The 19,132-nt window shown below is 40.7% G+C and overlaps 1 protein-coding gene across 10 annotated transcripts in view; it reads right to left on the reverse strand.

Moving 5' to 3' along the window:
- slc25a21 (solute carrier family 25 member 21) overlaps nt 1-19,132 on the reverse strand; it is a 477,243-nt gene that overhangs the window by 198,963 nt on the left and 259,148 nt on the right. The gene's annotated exons all lie outside the window — the stretch shown is intronic.

The following is a 19,132-nucleotide window of genomic DNA, read 5'->3' on the forward strand; positions in this document are numbered from 1 at the left end:
TCCTCACAATAAAATGGCAAATTTTATTTGACTAATTTAAATTATACATATTCTATGTTCATCATTCTTTCAAAAAATTACCAGTTTCATATGACAATTTGAATTAATGCACCCTCACCAAGGTTCATTTCACATGTAAACTAAACATTTTGCAATATTACTGAAATGCTCAACACTGCATATTTTATAGAACTTTTAAAACAATTATTTCCTTCTGCCTAAATAATCCACAGCCAAATAGAACTATGCATCAGATTGGTGAATACTGTTCATGAGATCACCATGAGTTACAAGACAGACACTTCCTAAGAAAGTTAGATATTCTGTCCAATGGAATTCAGAGGATGTAATATTAAGTGCTTATAAATTAGGAATCTGCTGCTACAACTGTAGACCACTTTGATTTCACCCTCAACGTGGCAACTAACAGCCACCCATCTATAGTTCCGAAGAGATATCAGTGTCATTTTAAGGACAAGGACTGCTATTCGTTTAATTTACAAAATGTGTACATTCTGATCAAGATACTACGATAAAAAGAAAAATTCAGAGGGTCAAAGAAAGTCAGGGGTAGAGAGAGAAAAAATGGGAAACACAGGCATAGAGGCAGAAATAGCACATGAGATTGGGAAATGCAGGGAAAGAAAAGTCAAAAACAGACATATGCTTCCAGAAACTAATTACAACACACCAAATTCAATCATTATAGGAAGTTACAAAGCCCACACTTCAATGCTGCCAAAACAGAGGGACCTTTGGAAATGAATTTGACTTCGGAAACAGTGAGAATGGCACAGCATGAAACATGAGTTCCAGGGATTGTACTGCGCTGGAGGTCTTGGTAGAGCAAGTGAGAAGTTGGAAAGTTGTCCTACTGTCATACAGGGCTAGCAAGCTGTCCAAAAACACATTTAATAGATATGTGGAAGAACAGTTACAGAGGTCAATGACAGGAGTCAAGCCCTGAGGACCTAGATGCACTGACACAAGCAGTTAACTGGCTTCCCAAGGTAATCAAGGTCAGTGAATTCATTTTTACATGCCATATCCTATCAACTGCGCCATTAGCCCTCTAAAACACTCTACAATTTATTACACTATCATGACTAACCTATCAACTGGCACTATCAATCAGATGTGTAACTATAATTCAGTTGTTTCACCTCACTTTCTCGTCACTAACACTGCTACAAGCATCATACCGATATCTCAACTTGGACATGCTGCCAGCTATTAAATCATGCAGGCTACTGCTTTACTGATGCTTAGATTGAATCATCGAAACATTTAAGACAGTTTCTTGACATTATGATATGTGATATTTTGGCACAAAGGTATCAATCTTGCCTTCAGTCATTCTCAGTTAGTGTAGTGTGTTCAAACAGACAGCTATGTTCATGTAATGTATAGTAACATCAGTAAGCACAGAATCCAGGTAGAATCTAGTGCTTCAAAATGAAAATAAATAGTTTCCTGCATAAGTAGAAAATGCCTGCTTTTGCAACTGTAGAGAAGCACTAAGAACAGCAGAATCCCAATATTTCGTTTTCTTTTCCTCAAAAGACTGAACAGAACTTATTTAGAACCTTTATACGTATTTACAGACGATTTTAATGAAGAGGATATCTTTGAAATAGAAGAAACCCAGGCATTAGTCCAAGTGTGATATCGTAGTATTCTAAGTAGTCAATGTTCTAAATAAATGGCAAGATATCTGACTCAACAAGAATGCGACTCTAACGTGGGCTAACATATAGAAAACCACTAAGTATATCAGTCGCATAAATAAAAACAGATTGTGCAATACTTAATGATGCATATTGATTTCTCTTACAGGACAAGATGGAATAAAACAGGAACAAATGAACTAGAAGATAATTGACTCTTATTGGGACTCCTATGGGATCACGGTCAGCAGCAGGCTGAAAATATTAAAAATGGCGGTTTTATCACATCTAAAACTTATACCCACATTCTCTCCTGATAACCTTCTGGTGGTATTGAATTCACTGTGAGCAATATCCCTGGACACTATGAGCAATTTAGCATGGTCAATTCACCTACCTTGCACATCTTTAGACTGTGGAAGGAAACCGGAGCACCCAGAGGAAACACACACAGACACAGGGAGAATGTGCAAACTCCACACACCAGCCACCTGGAGTTATACTCGGGTCCCTGGCACTATGAGCCATGGTGCCACTTCTCCCAGAATCGGAATCATTACTTCGTGTATTTTTCCTTTCAGATACCAAGAGATGGGAACTTGACTAGGAAGAACAGCAGGAAGTCAGTGATTGACCAATCGCCAACATGATTCCATATTTGCAGCTATCAGATTAGGTAGAAGCACAGCGTGCATTGAGAGGATAGGTGACTGATGGAATCTGCATGCAAGGTGACAATAGGCATGATTTGACTGCAAAGATCTTGAAAATGCCAGTTCATTTAGGACAATGTCACACATGGCTTCCTCTGTAGAAGACTCATTTCAGCACTGAAGGAGGTACACAACAGAAGATTGCGGATTTGTATCATAAATTAGCTATTTGATAAAAGTGAACTTAAACATTGAAATACAAGAGATGTTGCCAAAACTTTTCATTTTAGACCAGGGAAACCCAGTGGATGTTATCTATCTAGACTTCCAATAGGCCTTTGATAAGGTGCCTCATGGGAGGCTGCTGAGCAAGGTGAGGGCCCATGGTGTTTGAGGTGAGCTACTGGCTTGGATTGAGGATTGGTTGTCTGACAGAAGGCAGAGAGTTGGGATAAAAGGCTCTTTATTGGAATGGCAACCAGTGATGAGTGGTATCCCACAGGATTCAGTGTTGGGGCCGCAGCTGTTCACTTTATATATTGATGATCTGGATGGAGGAACTGGGGGCATTCTGGTGAAGTTTGCCGATGATACGAAGATAGCTGGACAGGCAGGTACTACTGAGGAGGTGGAGAGGCTGCAGAAAGATTTAGACAGTTTAGGAGAGTGGTCCAGGAAAAGGCTGATGAAATTCAATGTGAGCAAATGCGAGGTTTTGCACTTTGGAAAAAAGAGTACAGGCATGGACTATTTTCTAAACGGTGAGAAAATTCGTAAAGCAGAAGTACAAAGGGATCTGGGAGTGTTGGTCCAGGATTCTCTAAAGATTAACTTGCAGGTAGAGTCCGTGATTAAGAAAGCGAATGTAATGTTGTCGTTTATCTCAAGAGGGTTGGAATATAAAAGCAGTGATGTGCTTCTGAGACTTTATAAAGCACTAGTTAGACCCCATTTAGAATACTGTGTCCAATTTTGGGCCCCACACCTCAGGAAGGAAATACTGGCCCTGGAGCGTGTCCAGCAGAGATTCACATGGATGATCCCCGGAATGGTAGGTTTAACGTATGATGAACAACTAAGGATCCTGGGATTGTACTCATTAGAGTTTAGAAGATTGAGGGGAGATCTAATAGAAACTTACAAGATAATGTATGGTTTAGAAGGGGTGGACGCTGGGAAGTTGTTTCTGTTAGGCGGGGAGACTAGGACCCGTGGGCACAGCCTTCGAGTTAGAGGGGGTAAATTTAAAATGGAAATTAGGAGACATTTCTTCAGCCAGAGAGTGGTGGGCTTGTGGAATTCAATGCCACGACGTGCAGTGGCGGCTAGGACGTTAGATGCCTTCAAGGCAGAGATCGACAAATTCTTGATCTCTCAAGGAATCAAGGGCTACGGGGAGAGTGCAGGGAAGTGGAGTTGAAATGTCCATCAGCCATGATTTAAATGGCGGCGTGGGCTCGATGGGCCGAATGGCCTTACTTACACTCCTATGTCTTATGGTCTTATGGTCTAAATTCTCAACCATAGATAAATTGGGAGTTTGTTACAATGTGAAGTTTACACTCTTATGAGTGAAAATTAACATGTTCTATTGAACATAACCATTTACAAGGCATGACAGAAGAGTAAATCCTTCTTGGAACCTTACATACTTAGGCTCCAATCCCATGTGATTTAATATCATTATGACATACAGTAAGTCCTTTTGCACCTGCTCAGTAGCTGTTCTAAAATGTACAAATAGCTCTCTGCACTCTGCACTCAATGTCCACGACCTCTCCCTGTACAAGTTCTTTTACGGTAGACCCATTTAACCATCAACATGTAAATCTTCATCACAACCCTACAATTTTCCTTGGCTAAATCTCCAATAACATTCTCAATTCTTTTGGATGCCAAAATGAGACATGGACTCATTTGTCATTAGCTGGGAAGGTGGGTATTAGGTTGGGTTGGGATAGCAGCTTCTTTTAAAACAAGCACACTTTGGGAACTACCTCTTAAAGCAGAAGTGCATCATCTGTGAGAAAATAGACCTCTGGACAAGGATCAATTACAATTGCCTGTGTAACACATCAGTCTGCACATTAGACAGCAATTTAGCTTACTTCCCCATGTGTTTCTAACCATTTATTTTTAAAAATCAGCCATAATCTCAATTGATCCCCATCTTTAACAAAGGCATGCTGTTACATGACAGCCTCGTGTGAACATTTATTCTTTAACTCAAGAACATCTTTCTTAAACATAATACTATTAATTCCCAATTGCAGGTAAACTTGTTCCTCTCCTAATAGCTCACAGCAATCATACAGATCAGAAAAGTTCCAACTTTTTCCTCCATCTATTTATCTCTTTGTTGTGTTCATTCATTGGCTGCATCTAGAGGGAATTTCTGGGATTCTGTTCTAAGATTTTCTTTTTCAGTCTGCAAGGCTTCATTGCGTTGTGTGACTGCTAATGGCATGGAGTTTTTATTGGTGTTCTTTGTGTATGATTAAAGAACGTGAGTACGCATAACTGGCTTTTACCACCTTGCTTCAAGCTTCAAAGTTTATGAATCTATTTCGGAGATGTGAGACCTCTTTCTTGCACATTTAAGGATCTACCTCTTAGCCCACAGTCATAAATATTATGGTTACTTTTGTAGATGTAGAATTATTTGAAGGTTCACTTGCTTGGTAGCTGAATTCAAGTAACATCTTATTCCTGCTTTCCTGAAGTGGTCCAGCTTTCACATGAGGAGGAACTTCTTCATCTGACCATGGTTACAGCTTCTCTCTTTGGATTTCCTTAGTAGGTTCTTTAAAATGAGCCCTGACCTGTTGCTGCAGCCATAGCATTTAAATCTCTGGCACAGGTCAATGGTAACTCCAATGACGTCAACAGTGAGGTTCAGTGATGGTAATGTTGTGAAATATCAAGGGGCAATGGTTAGATTCTTGCTTGTTGGAGATGGTCATTGCTGAGCACTTGTGTAGCACAAAATGCTACTTGCAAATTGTCAGCTTAAACAGGGGTATTGTGCAGGTCACACTTGGGCATGGATAGCTTCAATACCTAGGGACTCTCAGGTGCTGAACCCTGTGCAATCATCCCTACTAGCGAACAACCCTACTTCTGACCTTGTGATGCAGGAGTCATTGACGAAACAGCTGAGGATGGTTGGGCAGAGGACATTACTATGAGGAACTCCTAGAGAGATTTCTTGGATCTGAGATGACTGACTTCCAAACACGACAATCATGTTCCTTTGTGCCAGGTATGACTCCAAACAAAAGTGACGTTTCCCCAATTCCCAATTATGCAGCGAGAATGGGAACATAAAATAGATTCCAGTGCATAAATTGCTGACTCTAATGATTCACTTCCTAAATTCACAAATGCAAGTCTTACCTTGTCACAGTATCTTACTCAAAATCCTGAAATAGTAAACCAAGATAGTTTGTTTTTATGAAACATTCAAAAATATGACATGGGTACCATTCCTACAGGTCTTTTCAAAGAAAAAACTTATTTACACTATTGATAAATAATTATGTTCAAATTGATTTCATCCAACTATTGAAGTGAAGCTCACTCAGTAATAACAGTTGGGCTACCCATTTGACCTGGTCCTCCCCTCGTCAGAGGCAGACAGCAGCAGAGGCAGTATGAGGCATTAAAGTGGCCATTACTTGGCTATTTAAGGTGCTCAGTAGGTCCAATGGAGAACAGATCACATAATGTTGCCACCACTGCCTAGAAAATGGGAGAGTGCCCAAAACAGTTCTTCTATATTGTGGTCTTATTATGACACCTGTATTTTATACTGACTGATTTAGTCATTGATATGAATGACAAACTAATGTGTGAAATTTCTTAATGATGTTAAAAATATACTTTATGCTTGTGTTGTTAAGTAATATTTTGAAAACTGTACAAATACTCACACCTAGTACACCTTCAATGGAATTAAGTTTTCAACAGCAATTTAGGCTGTTACTATTTGTGATATTTCTTGTCAGAACCTATAACTGCTACATAAATTTTCAAAATAGCCTAATTAAATACAAAAATGTTGACAATACACAATCAAGACTTGCATTTAGGATCTGTGTAACACTTATTGATGTCATACTATACATTAGTCAAAAACCTAGTGTTGTTTTTGTTTATTTAGCTGAACAATTAATACTTAGTCAAAAATATACCAATCTACATCTACATATACCGACATACATTTTGCCCTTTAAACTTCAGGTATTAGTTTTCCTTTTTTAAAATAAATTACTTCAGTTTTAAGCCTACAATGAAAATTACATTATCTTCCTATGATAGAAAAAAGGCAGAAGAGTTTTACTGTCACCTAGTGGGCAAATATATGCAGGCATTAATTCAGCATACCAGACACAAATGAACTAACTGCATGTGAAGTTCATGCGACACGTAACGAATCTTTGGTGCTACAACGCAATTTACACTTCAAAAGGGGAAGCAGCATGAAGAAATAGCATGGGGGTGGCTCATGTTACAATCTTGGAAGGCACTGCTATAACAGGTTTGGTCATTTGCTATATTTCTCTTGTAACAGTACACAGTCTTGGCACTGCACTGTAGAGGTAGTGAATGCTTTAGGTCATGGATGAGGTAACAATCATGAGGTTGCTTCAAACTAAATGTGACTCAATTTCTTGAACAGTATTGGATATGCGCTCATCCAGAGTCTGTTCCATCAGATTCCTGTCTTATGTCTTGCAGGTGGTCAGTAACATTCAGGGAATTTGGAGGTGAGTTACAGCCTTCCATTTTCTTAATGGCTGTTCTGGCCTGTGAGGCCCGAGTGCTGCACTGTCTAATGCTGTGATCAGCACACCAGCATCAGTCATGTATGCCAAACATCGAAGCAGCTCTGTGCTGCTTAGAGAAAACATTAGTAAGTTACTCTGTGCAAAATTCCCAGTTGCTGGCTTGTTCATGTAGCTGCAATATTTATATAACTAGTCCAATTACATTTTTGGTCAAGAATAATCCACAAAATTAATACTCAAATCAGGTGCAATTCAGGGGTTTAATACCTCCAGAACTTTGTCACTTTATACCACTCTACCTTTGTCTTCCTACAAATCATAATGCATCCTTAGCCTCATCATTATTCTGGCGAACTTGCAGATTTGCATATTAAACTCACCATAGTAACCTACCTTGTGATGGACAGCCTTTTACTGATATCTTAAATGCAAATTTTTAACCCAGGTATTTGACAGTATAAATTGTGAAGTTTAATTTCCTCAGCTAATAAATTGCTCATTACAAATCCAAAAGTGTCAAACTTTTAAATTTCTTTGTGCTTTTCCTTGTTATCTCTTTTTTCACACTTCTTTTCTGTCCATTCTTGGGATTTGAGACAGCATCTATTGCCTATCCTCAGTTGATCCGTGGATGGTTACAGCAAAGAAAGGAGGCTATCCGACCTAACATATGTGCACGGGTCAACAAAGATCTTACAACACCAATCCCGTTTTGGCCTATAGACCTGGGGGCTACAGCAACACAAGTGAATATCTAAATACTGATTAAATTGTTCAAGAGCTTCTGACTCAATTACTCTTTCCTAAAGTGAGTTCCAGACTCCTACAACCTTCTGGGTGAAAAAGAAATTCTCCTCAACTCTCTTAGCCTTCTACCTCCAGCATTAAAGTTGTGCCCCTGGTTCTTGAGTCCTCTATTAATGGAGTCAGTTAGTTGAGTTGTTTGGATGGCTGAATTGCGATGCAGAATGAAGCAAACAACATGCCACACTGGCTGAGGTTACAATGAAGATCCTACCATCTCAAAATCACCCCTCACTTGAGGTGTGGTGACATTCAGAGTCACACAGCATAGAAACAGACCCTTTGTACAACTTGTCCAAAACGACCAAGTATCCCAAAACAAAACAGTTCCACTTGCCTGTGTTTGTCCCAGACTCTCTAAATCTTCCTTTCACATCCTATCCAAATGTCTTTTAAATGTTCCGACTGTATGTGCACTTCCTCTGACAGGTCATTCCCTATATGAATCACCCTCTGCGGGAAACATTGCCCCTCAGAAAGAGTAGCCCCTTGGCCCTCTGAATCTATGAAGACGTTTACGATTGCAGTGCCTTTCTATTCATCCTAGGTGCCTCTCATAATCTTATAGAACTCTATCAGCTTTCTTGACAGTATTGTATAAATGGCCTTCTCGAATCACTGCAAAAGCGATGTGATATATGGACAGTCACAGTGCCTTTGTTCCATTGCAGCTTGATAACTCATAAATGGCCTAGGAAGCCACTCAGCCTCTAGAGTTAATCACACTGCTCTAGATGTGATATGACATATTGGGCAGACTGGTTAAGGATGGCAGATCTCCTCCCATGAAAGACATTAATAAACTATATCTGTTTTTACAACAATGCAGCAATTTCATGATCACCATTATGAAGACTAGCGTCTTAATTCAGTCTTGCTAATGAAACTTAAACTCCCACAGCTGCCATGGCAAGTGGACATGAACTTCTCTCTCTAGAACATTAGCTGTAGCCTTTGGACTATTAGTCTATAACATTACCAGTGCGCCACATCCCCTTCTCTGTCTTAATTTTTCTTTCCTCTGTTTATTTTTCTTTCTGTCCCTGATTTGATTCCAAATCAATCTAATTCCCTGTCATTCCTTACTTGCTTTCTTAATCTATAAATTGCATCAGTTAAGAAGATAGGCTGCTGACCTCATTATTTACCGATGTCTCAGATACTCTGTCATTCTCTAGGCATCATTATCATCCTAGATTTCCAGCAAGTTATAGCAGAAAAAGTTTATCAGCAGAAGGGTTACAAAAAATTTAATGGTGCATGTTATGAGGTGTTTCTTTTCAACAAGATCTGACTTAATAAGAATCATGTACACCACAGCATTCAGAAAACTCCACTTTGTACAATTCCAAATTAGCTTCATCTATGAAATAGGATTAATGTCTAATTTATTCTCAGATGTTGTAAGGTTTTATGAGTGTCAGTAAGAAAGGAAAGATTTTTTATTTTAAATTTTATGGACAGCATCAATTTAGAATGATACATTAAAATTTACATAAGAACAATGAGGAATTATTTCAATCATGTTCACATATTGCTAGCTTCTCCTTTTACACCCTTCCTGTTAACATCAGTTAAGAACATCACGGTATCAGAATCATAAAGTGGATCAGTAGTAACAACCAAGCTCTTCATTAAAGCAGCATTGGGGCAGCACAGTGGCTCAGTGGTTAGCACTGCAGCCTCACAGTGCCAGGGACCTGGGTTCGATTCCAGCCTTGGGCAACTGTCTGTGTGGAGTTTGCACATTCTCCCTGTGTCTGCGTGGGTTTCGTCCGGGTGCTCCGGTTTCCTCCCACAGTCCAAAGATGTGCAGGCTAGGTGGATCGGCCATGCTAAAAATTGCCTGTAATGTTCAGGGGTGTGTGGGTTATAGGGGAATGGGTCTGGGTGGGACTTGTTGGGCCAAAGGGCCTGTTTCCACACTGTAGGGAATCTAATCTAAAGCAGGAAATACTTGAAATGGCTAGACGCTGGAGTTTTAAAATGTCCTTGAAGGTGCTTTGTCAGATTAGTTGGCATGGGTATGGATCTCTCTTTTCAATTAATTCTGAATATTTCATTGCAAATCCAAGAGACTTGTTTAGAGTTTAAAGTATGTTGTCAAACATGTTTACATTTGGTATGCTGGACTTGGTAGTCTCAAAGGATAGCTATTTATTGTTATCATTTTGCATTAGACAAGCATGGAGTCTGATGTTCAGCCTTGAAAATTGCTTACAATTTACAATTTATTGCAGTGAGCCCAACAAAGCATGTCAACAAATTATTACAGGATTAGTATCAGTGTTCACTACCAAAGAAAACATCATTAAGTTTAAGAGTATGAATATACAGACAAGTAGCTTCTGCCCCCTTACACACTGTTTAAAGCTGGTATTCACATTGTAACCGAACAACCACAAACATTTTAACCGCCTGATGACAGTCAATTATTGGCACAGAAGAGCCATAAAAAGTTTAGTGGACTTGTAAATATTTAATTAGCTGTTAAAACTGTGCTACCTTGTATACTTTCACACATTTATGAAACGTGTACTTTGATAAAGGAAAGATGCAACACTGCACATGGTTTACAGAAATAGAAGAGTTAAGAAAGGCTATAAATTGAATTTAACAATGAAATATAAATCCTGCTGACATGCGAATCAGATATTGAATGGCAAGAAATAATGCACATGAGGTTTTACAACACATTGAATCAAAATGATAAGTATTTAACCAAAGGGAAACTAGATGATTTAAAAATGAGAGGAGTATTAAAAAGGTCTCAGACATACAGCTTGTTTTTAATACTACTGTCTGGTAAACTTTTAACAACAAAGGGTAACATCTAGAAGTCTTGGATAAATAAACAGTTGCATAATAGCACTGCATAACTGAGGCACGTTGCATGGTCTGACCTGCTTTAGTTAAGACAAAATATCTGAACCTCCAATCCCTAGATATGCAGATTCATTTCTTCACACAATATATAGAATAAGATTGTTTTTAGAAACAATCATTTTAGCTCATTTTTGAAACTAATGGTCTGAAATTAATTGTTTTGCTAATGTTTTAATGGGTTTCCTCCTACAGTCCAAAAACGTGCAGGCTAAGTGGATTGGCCATGCTAAATTGCCCATAGTGTTCAGGGATGTGTAGATTAGGTGGGTTATAGGGGGATGGGTCTGCGGGGGATCTGTGTGGACTTGTTGGGCTGAAGAGTCTGTTCCCACACTGTAGGGATTCTATGATGTAGGATATTCAGCTTGCTGCTTATTCTGAGTGACCATCATGTTGGATACCAGCCACCGAAATCTCCTTAGGCACTCTCTATGGCACAGGCCACAGCACCCAACATTTTCATCCAATATGCGTCAGCACCAAAGAACCCTGACAGTACATTTTTAATCCATTTATAGGATACTTCTGCACTTCAATGCTGCACCTTATGCTGCATTGATAGTTGCCAATATAGTGTTGCTGCAACAAAACAAGACTAGACTGGGCTCTTTACAGACTGTCATAGATTCACTCACTTTGAGCCTATCTAGATGCTCATAGCTTCTCTTCCTTGTCTTGTCTTTTTGGCCTGTGCTTGCTCAGCTAGAGATATGAGGTTTTTATTACCTCTGTCTTGCCTTGTGCAGACACAAAACAAGGTAGTTGGCAGCCCTCAGTTAAGTCAAGAGAGGTAGACTTCAGTCAGGGATACCAGCATAGGAGGTCAAGTACAGCCTATTATACCAGTCAGGGCCGTTGACCCAGTCAGACAAGCACTCAAACCAAATAGAGTCAGGATGCCTTCCAACTAAGGGTTGAGGAGCCAAATGTCAGGCAGGCCCTATTGTGATGTGCATTCCTCCTGGAATGAGAGATAGGAGAGTTTTAAGGGAGCTGAAAGCTGTTATTTTTGGTACAGGTAGCAAGATATCCCTGGGAGCACAGACAGCATATAGGGTTAATACTGTCGGGGATTGGGGTGGGTGGGAGCAAGTGAGGAAAAATGTTGCATGGATTAGTGAAAGTAGTAGAGCTTGAGCCCTGGTGAGAGGTGAGTGCAGCAGCAAAAGGTGAATATAATGTATCCTGGTGTAGTGATGCAGATCAATGACCTTTCCTCCTACAGTACTGAGCATTTCTCCAGACAGCAGAGAGGGCTTTAACACAAGTGGCAAACTTGGGCCTGGCTGGCATGGTTTGGTGTCATAGCTTTGACTGCTGGGCCTGGCTGGCATGGTTTGGTGTCATAGCTTTGACTGCTGGGCCTGTGGAACAATGAAATCCTGTTTCCACACCACCTCATCCACCAGGACCTCCAGATTCTTACCCACAAAGTGGCTGACAATTTCTGTTGGTCTGCCACAACCGGGGAAAGTGTCAGGAATTGTGCAGGGGAGCTGTGGCTTGATGGTGCTGTCTGCGTGCACAGTTAAAAAACAGGCATCCAGGAATTCTTAATGCTTGCTTTTGTCTTTGACACTGATGCAATTAACAAACATGTTGAAACAGACCGTATTTACATACCACTACAGTACAAAACTGGAAATAAGACTACCCACCATGACAGACCAGACCATATAAATTCAGAGCGGTACAGAAGAACAGCGCTTCAATGGAGGCTACATAGCACTGATGATGTCACGTAGAGGCGAGACAAAACATTTGCATGAAAACCAGTCAGCTTAGTGAACCAACCAACAACTCCAGCTGCAATCCAAGCTACAGATCTTCATTAAAGCATCGTTGTTACACGGCTGAAACAGAAAGTGAGCAAACCACTTCCTACAAAACCATAACTCATTAGATATTCAATGAAATGTTCTTCATCATTAAAGAGCTTGAAAAATAGGTTGTACGTTTTTTTGAAAAGCGCTAAAAATTGAATATAAAGAAACCTTTAGCACATATAGACATAAAACATTAATGTAGGAGTCTGCCAACATGTTATGGAAATACCTGATGTGAAGTCAGGGTGTTATTGTTTGGCCACAGGATATGCTATGACAGATGTTCCTTGTGAACTACTGATACAAACTTACTTACCAGCTCCAGATCCCCTAATCTTACATGTCTCTTTTCTGATTTAACAACGCCCTTGGTATTTTACCATCCTACCAGATATCATGGGCATTAAATTCAATATTCAAAAATACAAACCCAGAGCAGGTCATGAGTCAAATCAAGACATGCAATTTGGTAAAAATATGTGTACAGGTTATAAGTCAACTGAGAAAATTCAAGTTTCAAGTTGATTTTACATTTATGAAAGAATGCACACACATTTGTCTTGAGTTCAACTTATGAAAATGTTGAAGAAAAAGGATTGAAAAATCAGAAAAGAAAACAATTGTATATAATCTGGGGGTAGTCCAAAAACGTAATTTTTAAACATACTTATAAATTCTGGAGTTGCAGCATTTCAATTGTAATGAAGGAGAACTTGCATTTTGACATAACAATTGCTATTAAACTTATTTTGCCTTTGAATCTACCAAACACAAATTTGCTTAAAATGCATTATAAAGACTCTGCCATTAATGTCTATGGTATTTCTAAGCAACATTTTGTTCCATATATAGTACTATATTTACAGATCAAGTAAGAAGATTGGACAAGTCACTTCAAATAATATTTTAAAGTCAGTGTGCCACATATTCCTTGTCCAGAAAATACATCAAAATCATTCTTGCCTCACAGGTGCAACTCATGTCTATTGATACCTGGTGTGGGTCTTTCTAAGGTCTTCTGAAGACTGCAAAACAGTACCACGATTTACATTATTCAGACCAGTCAGGGACTGGAGGATATGGGAAGCAGGTTTGGGAATGCTGGATGGGAGCATTGTTATTCCATTTGTGCAGCTGGGCACAACTCTGCCACATTTGAATGGATTGGGCAAGGCAAGGCCCAAAACCACTTAAGCAAGTGCTGGCAACCAATACCGCATCTGGAAATTTGCATATACAAAATTCACAAAGAACAGTACAGCACAGGAGCCGGCCCTTTGACCCACCAAGCATATGCTGCCACATGGCGTCGTTCTAAACTAAAAAGCTTTTGCCTCTACACAATCCATATCCATCTATCTCCTATCTTTTCATGCATCTGTCAAGATACCTCTTAAACACTAGTGTTGTATCTGCTTCTGCCACCTCATCTTGCAGTGCATTCCAAGCAAGTACCATCCTCAGAGCAAAAAACTTAGCTCTCACATCTCTTTTAGACTTTCCCCCTTTCACTTTAAACCTATGTCCTCTAGTACCCTGGGAAAGGTTACTATTTCTAACCTGGGAAGACTCCAACAATCCATTCTGTTCAAGATTCTCATAATTTTGAACACTTCTATCAGATCATTCCTCAGCCTCTGACGTTCAAGTGAAACTAAACCAAGTTTGTTCAATCTCTCTTTCTCGATAATACCCTTCCATCAGGCAACATCCTGTGAAACTTTTTCAATACCTTCACCAAAGCATCCACATCCTTCTGGTAGTGTGGGCAAAGAGAACTGTCTGCCATATTCCTAATGTGGCTTAATCGAAGTTGTTTTCAGATGCAACAGAACTTGCCAATTTTTATTCGAATTAAACTTTATCATTTTGTGTACTCAAAATCAGCAAAAAGTGTTCTAAGTCGCCATTCTCTGGTGCAAACTTGGTTGCTAAACCAGAATTTTAAAATAAACAACAGCAGAAAGCAAAAATGAAAGAAAAACGTCCAGATCTTGAATTCTAAGCCTTATCTCCATAAAGTTGTTTGGAACCACCGAAGCAGGCATCCAGGCCTAGCATTGGTCTGAAGTCTCTGTCAGCCTGTGAATCTCACATCGTTCGCCAGGAGGAGCTGCGTTCTTGCTACTGCCGATGCTTCCACCGCTGCCTCTTCCTCTGCCTCTGACTTCTGGTAAAGTTTTGCTACAACTGCCGGTGGCCTTAGACACTGGGAGGAACTGCATTCTTGTTGCTGCTGCCATTGCTGTCTCTGACCATCAGGAGGCTGCCGCCATTCTGCGCTCACCTCGCTGTCATTGCCAATGCTGCGCTGCCGCTGTCTCCGATCACTGAGAGGACCCAGGAGGAACCACGTCTGTGACTGCTGCCTCTGATCGCCAAGAGAAACTGCATCAGCTGATGCCACCAGCTCAGACTGCCAGGAAGGTGCTGACAATCTGCACTGTGCAAACCCACCACAACCCTACTACTCTGTCACCATCTTGGATTTTTTTTTATTGTGCCCCAACCGACGATGGCAAGCATGCCATACATCTTCTCCACCACCTTATCTACTTTTGTTGCCACAATCAGGGCAGTGTGGATTTGTGCACCTAGATCCCTCTGTATGCTAATGCTAAGGTTCTGCCATTTACTATATACTTCTCTCCTGCATTATGCTTTCCAAAATGCATTATCTCACATTTGTTGGATTAAAATCCATCCACCAAGTCTCTGGTTTATCTGTATGCTGCTACATTGTCTCTCAATCTTCCTCATTATCTGCAGTTCCTACATTCTTTGTGTCATTCACGATCCTACTAATTAGACCATCTACATTCTCCTCTAAATCATTTATGCACATTACACAACAGGGGTTCCCTGGGAACAAAACTGGTCACAGATCTCCAACCTGAAAAGCACCCTTCCACTGTTACTCTCTGTCTTCTATGACCAACCATTCTACATCCATCTTACAAGCTCACCGCCAATTCCATGTTTCATCAACATGTCTGACAGCCTGCCATGAGGGACCTTGTCAAAGGTGTTGCTAAAATCCATGTAGAGAATGTCCACCACCCTGCCCTCGTCAATCATCTTTGCCATTTCCTCAAAAAACTCAATCTCATTTGTGAGACAAAGCCATTTTGCCTATTGCTGATAAGGTTATATTTTTCCAATGGCGAGTAAATCTTGTCGCTAAGAATCTTCTCTAATAATTTGCCTACCACTGCCACACAGCTCAACAGACTATAAATTTCCAGGATTATCCCTGTTGCCTTTCTTGAAAATAAGAAACAATATTGGCTAACAAAGTGTGGAGCTGGATGAACACATTGCTATTCTTCACTCCCCTGGGACCTCTGCTATGATTAAAGAGGATACAAACATTTTGGACAAGGCCCCAGGAATTTCCTCCCTCAATATTCTAGGATAGATTCCATTGTGCCTGGGCACTTGTCTACCTTAATGCTTTTCAAAACACCTAACACCTCTGCCTTTTTTTAATCTTGATATGCCCCTAGTTTAACAACATTATCCTCTCTACACTTACCATCCACCATGTCCTTCTCCTTCGTGAATATCATCCAAAGTATTTCTTAAGGATCCTCACCCACTTCCACTGGCTCCAAGCATAAACTCCTTCCTTTGTCCTTGAGTGAACCATCCCTATCCCTAACATTGTCTTGCTCCTTGTATAAAACACCTTGGGATTTTTCCTAATCTTGTCTGTCAGGACATTTTATGGTCCATTTTAGCCTTCCTAATCCCTTGTTTAATTTCTTTTCTGCTTTCCTTATATTCTTCGAGGGCTCGGTCTGTCTTCAGTCTCCGAAACCTTACATATGCCTCCTTTATCTTTTTGAACAATCTCACAATTCTCTTATCATCCAAAGTTCTTGAATCTTGCCATCCTTCTCTTTTATTTTCACAGGGATGTGTTGGCCCTGAACTCTAAACATCTGACCTTTAAAAGATTCTCACAAGGGATTAACCCTTACATTAACCACTCCTAATCTGTATTCCCCAGTCCCTGCCAAATGGCTAGCCTTCCCCCACTTTAGTACTTTCATCCAAGGACTACTCTTATCCTTATCTAAGTATCTAATTATGGTCACTGTTCTGGAAATAATGTCCCACTGAAACTTTGATCATTTGGTCAGGTTCAATCCCCAATATCAGTGTACGATGGCCCCTTCCCGAGTTGGATTACTTTCATCCTCTGGGACACATATAACAAATTGCTTCCCGTCCAGGTCCCTGACACTAAGGGAGTTCCAGTCAATATAGGGGAATTTAAAATCACCCACTACAACAACCCTGTTGTTTTTACATTTTTCCAAATCTATGCACATATCTGTTCCCCGATAAAAACCAAAAGAACCGTGGATGCTGTAAATCAGGAACAAAAACAGAAGTTGCTGGAAAAGCTCAGCAGGTTTGGCAGCATCTGTGAAGAAAAAAATCAGTGTTAACATTTCGGGTCTGGTGACCCTTCCTCAGAATTACAGCTGTGATATTCTCCCTAATCAATAACGCTATCTTATCGGAGAGATTTAAATCCCGGAATATTAAGGTGCGAGTCTGGTCCCTCTCTCAACTGAGTCTCTGATAGCTTCAACATCATGGCTATATGTGTTAATCCAAGGTTAGGTTTATCTGCATTACTTGTTGTACTCCTTGCATTAATGAAAATACACTTCATTTCGCCAGTTCTGCTAAGTTCTCACTGTCTGTTCTTCCTCTTAGCCTTATTGGCCTTGGTCTCTAATTCCTCCTCAGTTACTTCATTTGCTGATTTATTGCTCTGCTTCCTATCCCCCTTGCCGCACCAGTGTAAACCCTCCTAAGTGACACTAGCAAACCTGCCTGCCATTATACTGGTGCTCCTCCAGTTTAGGTGCACCAGCTCTCTGGCTACATTTTTCCCTGTACTATATTTCTATTTCTAACCTGACTTGCATGTGGCACAGGGAGTAATCCTGAGATTACAACCTTAGAGGTCCTACTTTTGAATTTACTACATTATTCCACGAACTCCCTTTGCAGAGCTTTGCTGCTCACCCTCCCTTTCAAGAAAATCTCACACCGACTTAGAGACACCATTGACTCTGGCATCAGGGAGGCAATACATTATCCTGGAGTCTCTTTTCCAGCCACAGAAATGCCTATTTGTGCCCTGATTATAGAGTTCCCTACTACTACTGCTCTACTGCACTTTGACCCTTTCTGCTGATATCACTCCGGCTGCTGCTGTTACAACCATGACAGCCACCAGCCCCTAACTTCCTGTCACCAACCACCCCCACCACAGTATCCAAAACGGTACACATGTTAGAGTGGGGGAGCTACAGGGGCCTCCTGCACTGTCTGCCTGCCCCTTCTAGCGGTCACCCATCTATTTATCTGAACTTTGGATGTGACCACGTCTTTAAAACTGCTACCTATGATGTTTTCCATCTCCTGCACGCTCCAAAGTACGACCAACTGTCAATCCAAACAATCTAAGAAGTCTGACAGGAGCTGCAATTAGAACATAGAACATAGAACATAGAACATAGAAGAGTACAGCACAGAACAGGCCCTTCAGCCCACAATGTTGTGCCGACCATTGATCCTCATGTATGCACCCTCAAATTTCTGTGACCATATACATGTCCAGCAGTCTCTTAAATGACCCCAATGACCTTGCTTCCACAACTGCTGCTGGCAACGCATTCCATGCTCTCACAACTCTCTGCGTAAAGAACCTGCCTCTGACATCCCCTCTATACTTTCCACCAACCAGCTTAAAACTATGACCCCTCGTGCTAGCCATTTCTGCCCTGGGAAATAGTCTCTGGCTATCAACTCTATCTATGCCTCTCATTATCTTGTATACCTCAATTAGGTCCCCTCTCCTCCTCCTTTTCTCCAATGAAAAGAGACCGAGCTCAGTCAACCTCTCTTCATAAGATAAGCCCTCCAGTCCAGGCAGCATCCTGGTAAACCTCCTCTGAACCCTCTCCAAAGCATCCACATCTTTCCTATAATAGGGCGACCAGAACTGGACGCAGTATTCCAAGTGCGGTCTAACCAAAGTTTTACAGAGCTGCAACAAGATCTCACGACTCTTAAACTCAATCCCCCTGTTAATGAAAGCCAAAACACCATATGCTTTCTTAACAACCCTGTCCACTTGGGTGGCCATTTTAAGGGATCTATGTATCTGCACACCAAGATCCCTCTGTTCCTCCACGCTGCCAAGAATCCTATCCTTAATCCTGCACTCAGCTTTCAAATTCAACCTTCCAAAATGCATCACCTCGCATTTATCCAGGTTGAACTCCATCTGCCACCTCTCAGCCCATCTCTGCATCCTGTCAATGTCCCGCTGCAGCCTACAACAGCCCTCTACACTGTCAACGACACCTCCGACCTTTGTGTCGTCTGCAAACCTGCTGACCCATCCTTCAATTCCCTCGTCCAAGTCATTAATAAAAATTACAAACAGTAGAGGCCCAAGGACAGAGCCCTGTGGAACT

Source organism: Stegostoma tigrinum, chromosome 10 (assembly GCF_030684315.1).
Source record: "Stegostoma tigrinum isolate sSteTig4 chromosome 10, sSteTig4.hap1, whole genome shotgun sequence".
In the NCBI taxonomy this organism is placed as follows: Eukaryota; Metazoa; Chordata; class Chondrichthyes; order Orectolobiformes; family Stegostomatidae; genus Stegostoma; species Stegostoma tigrinum.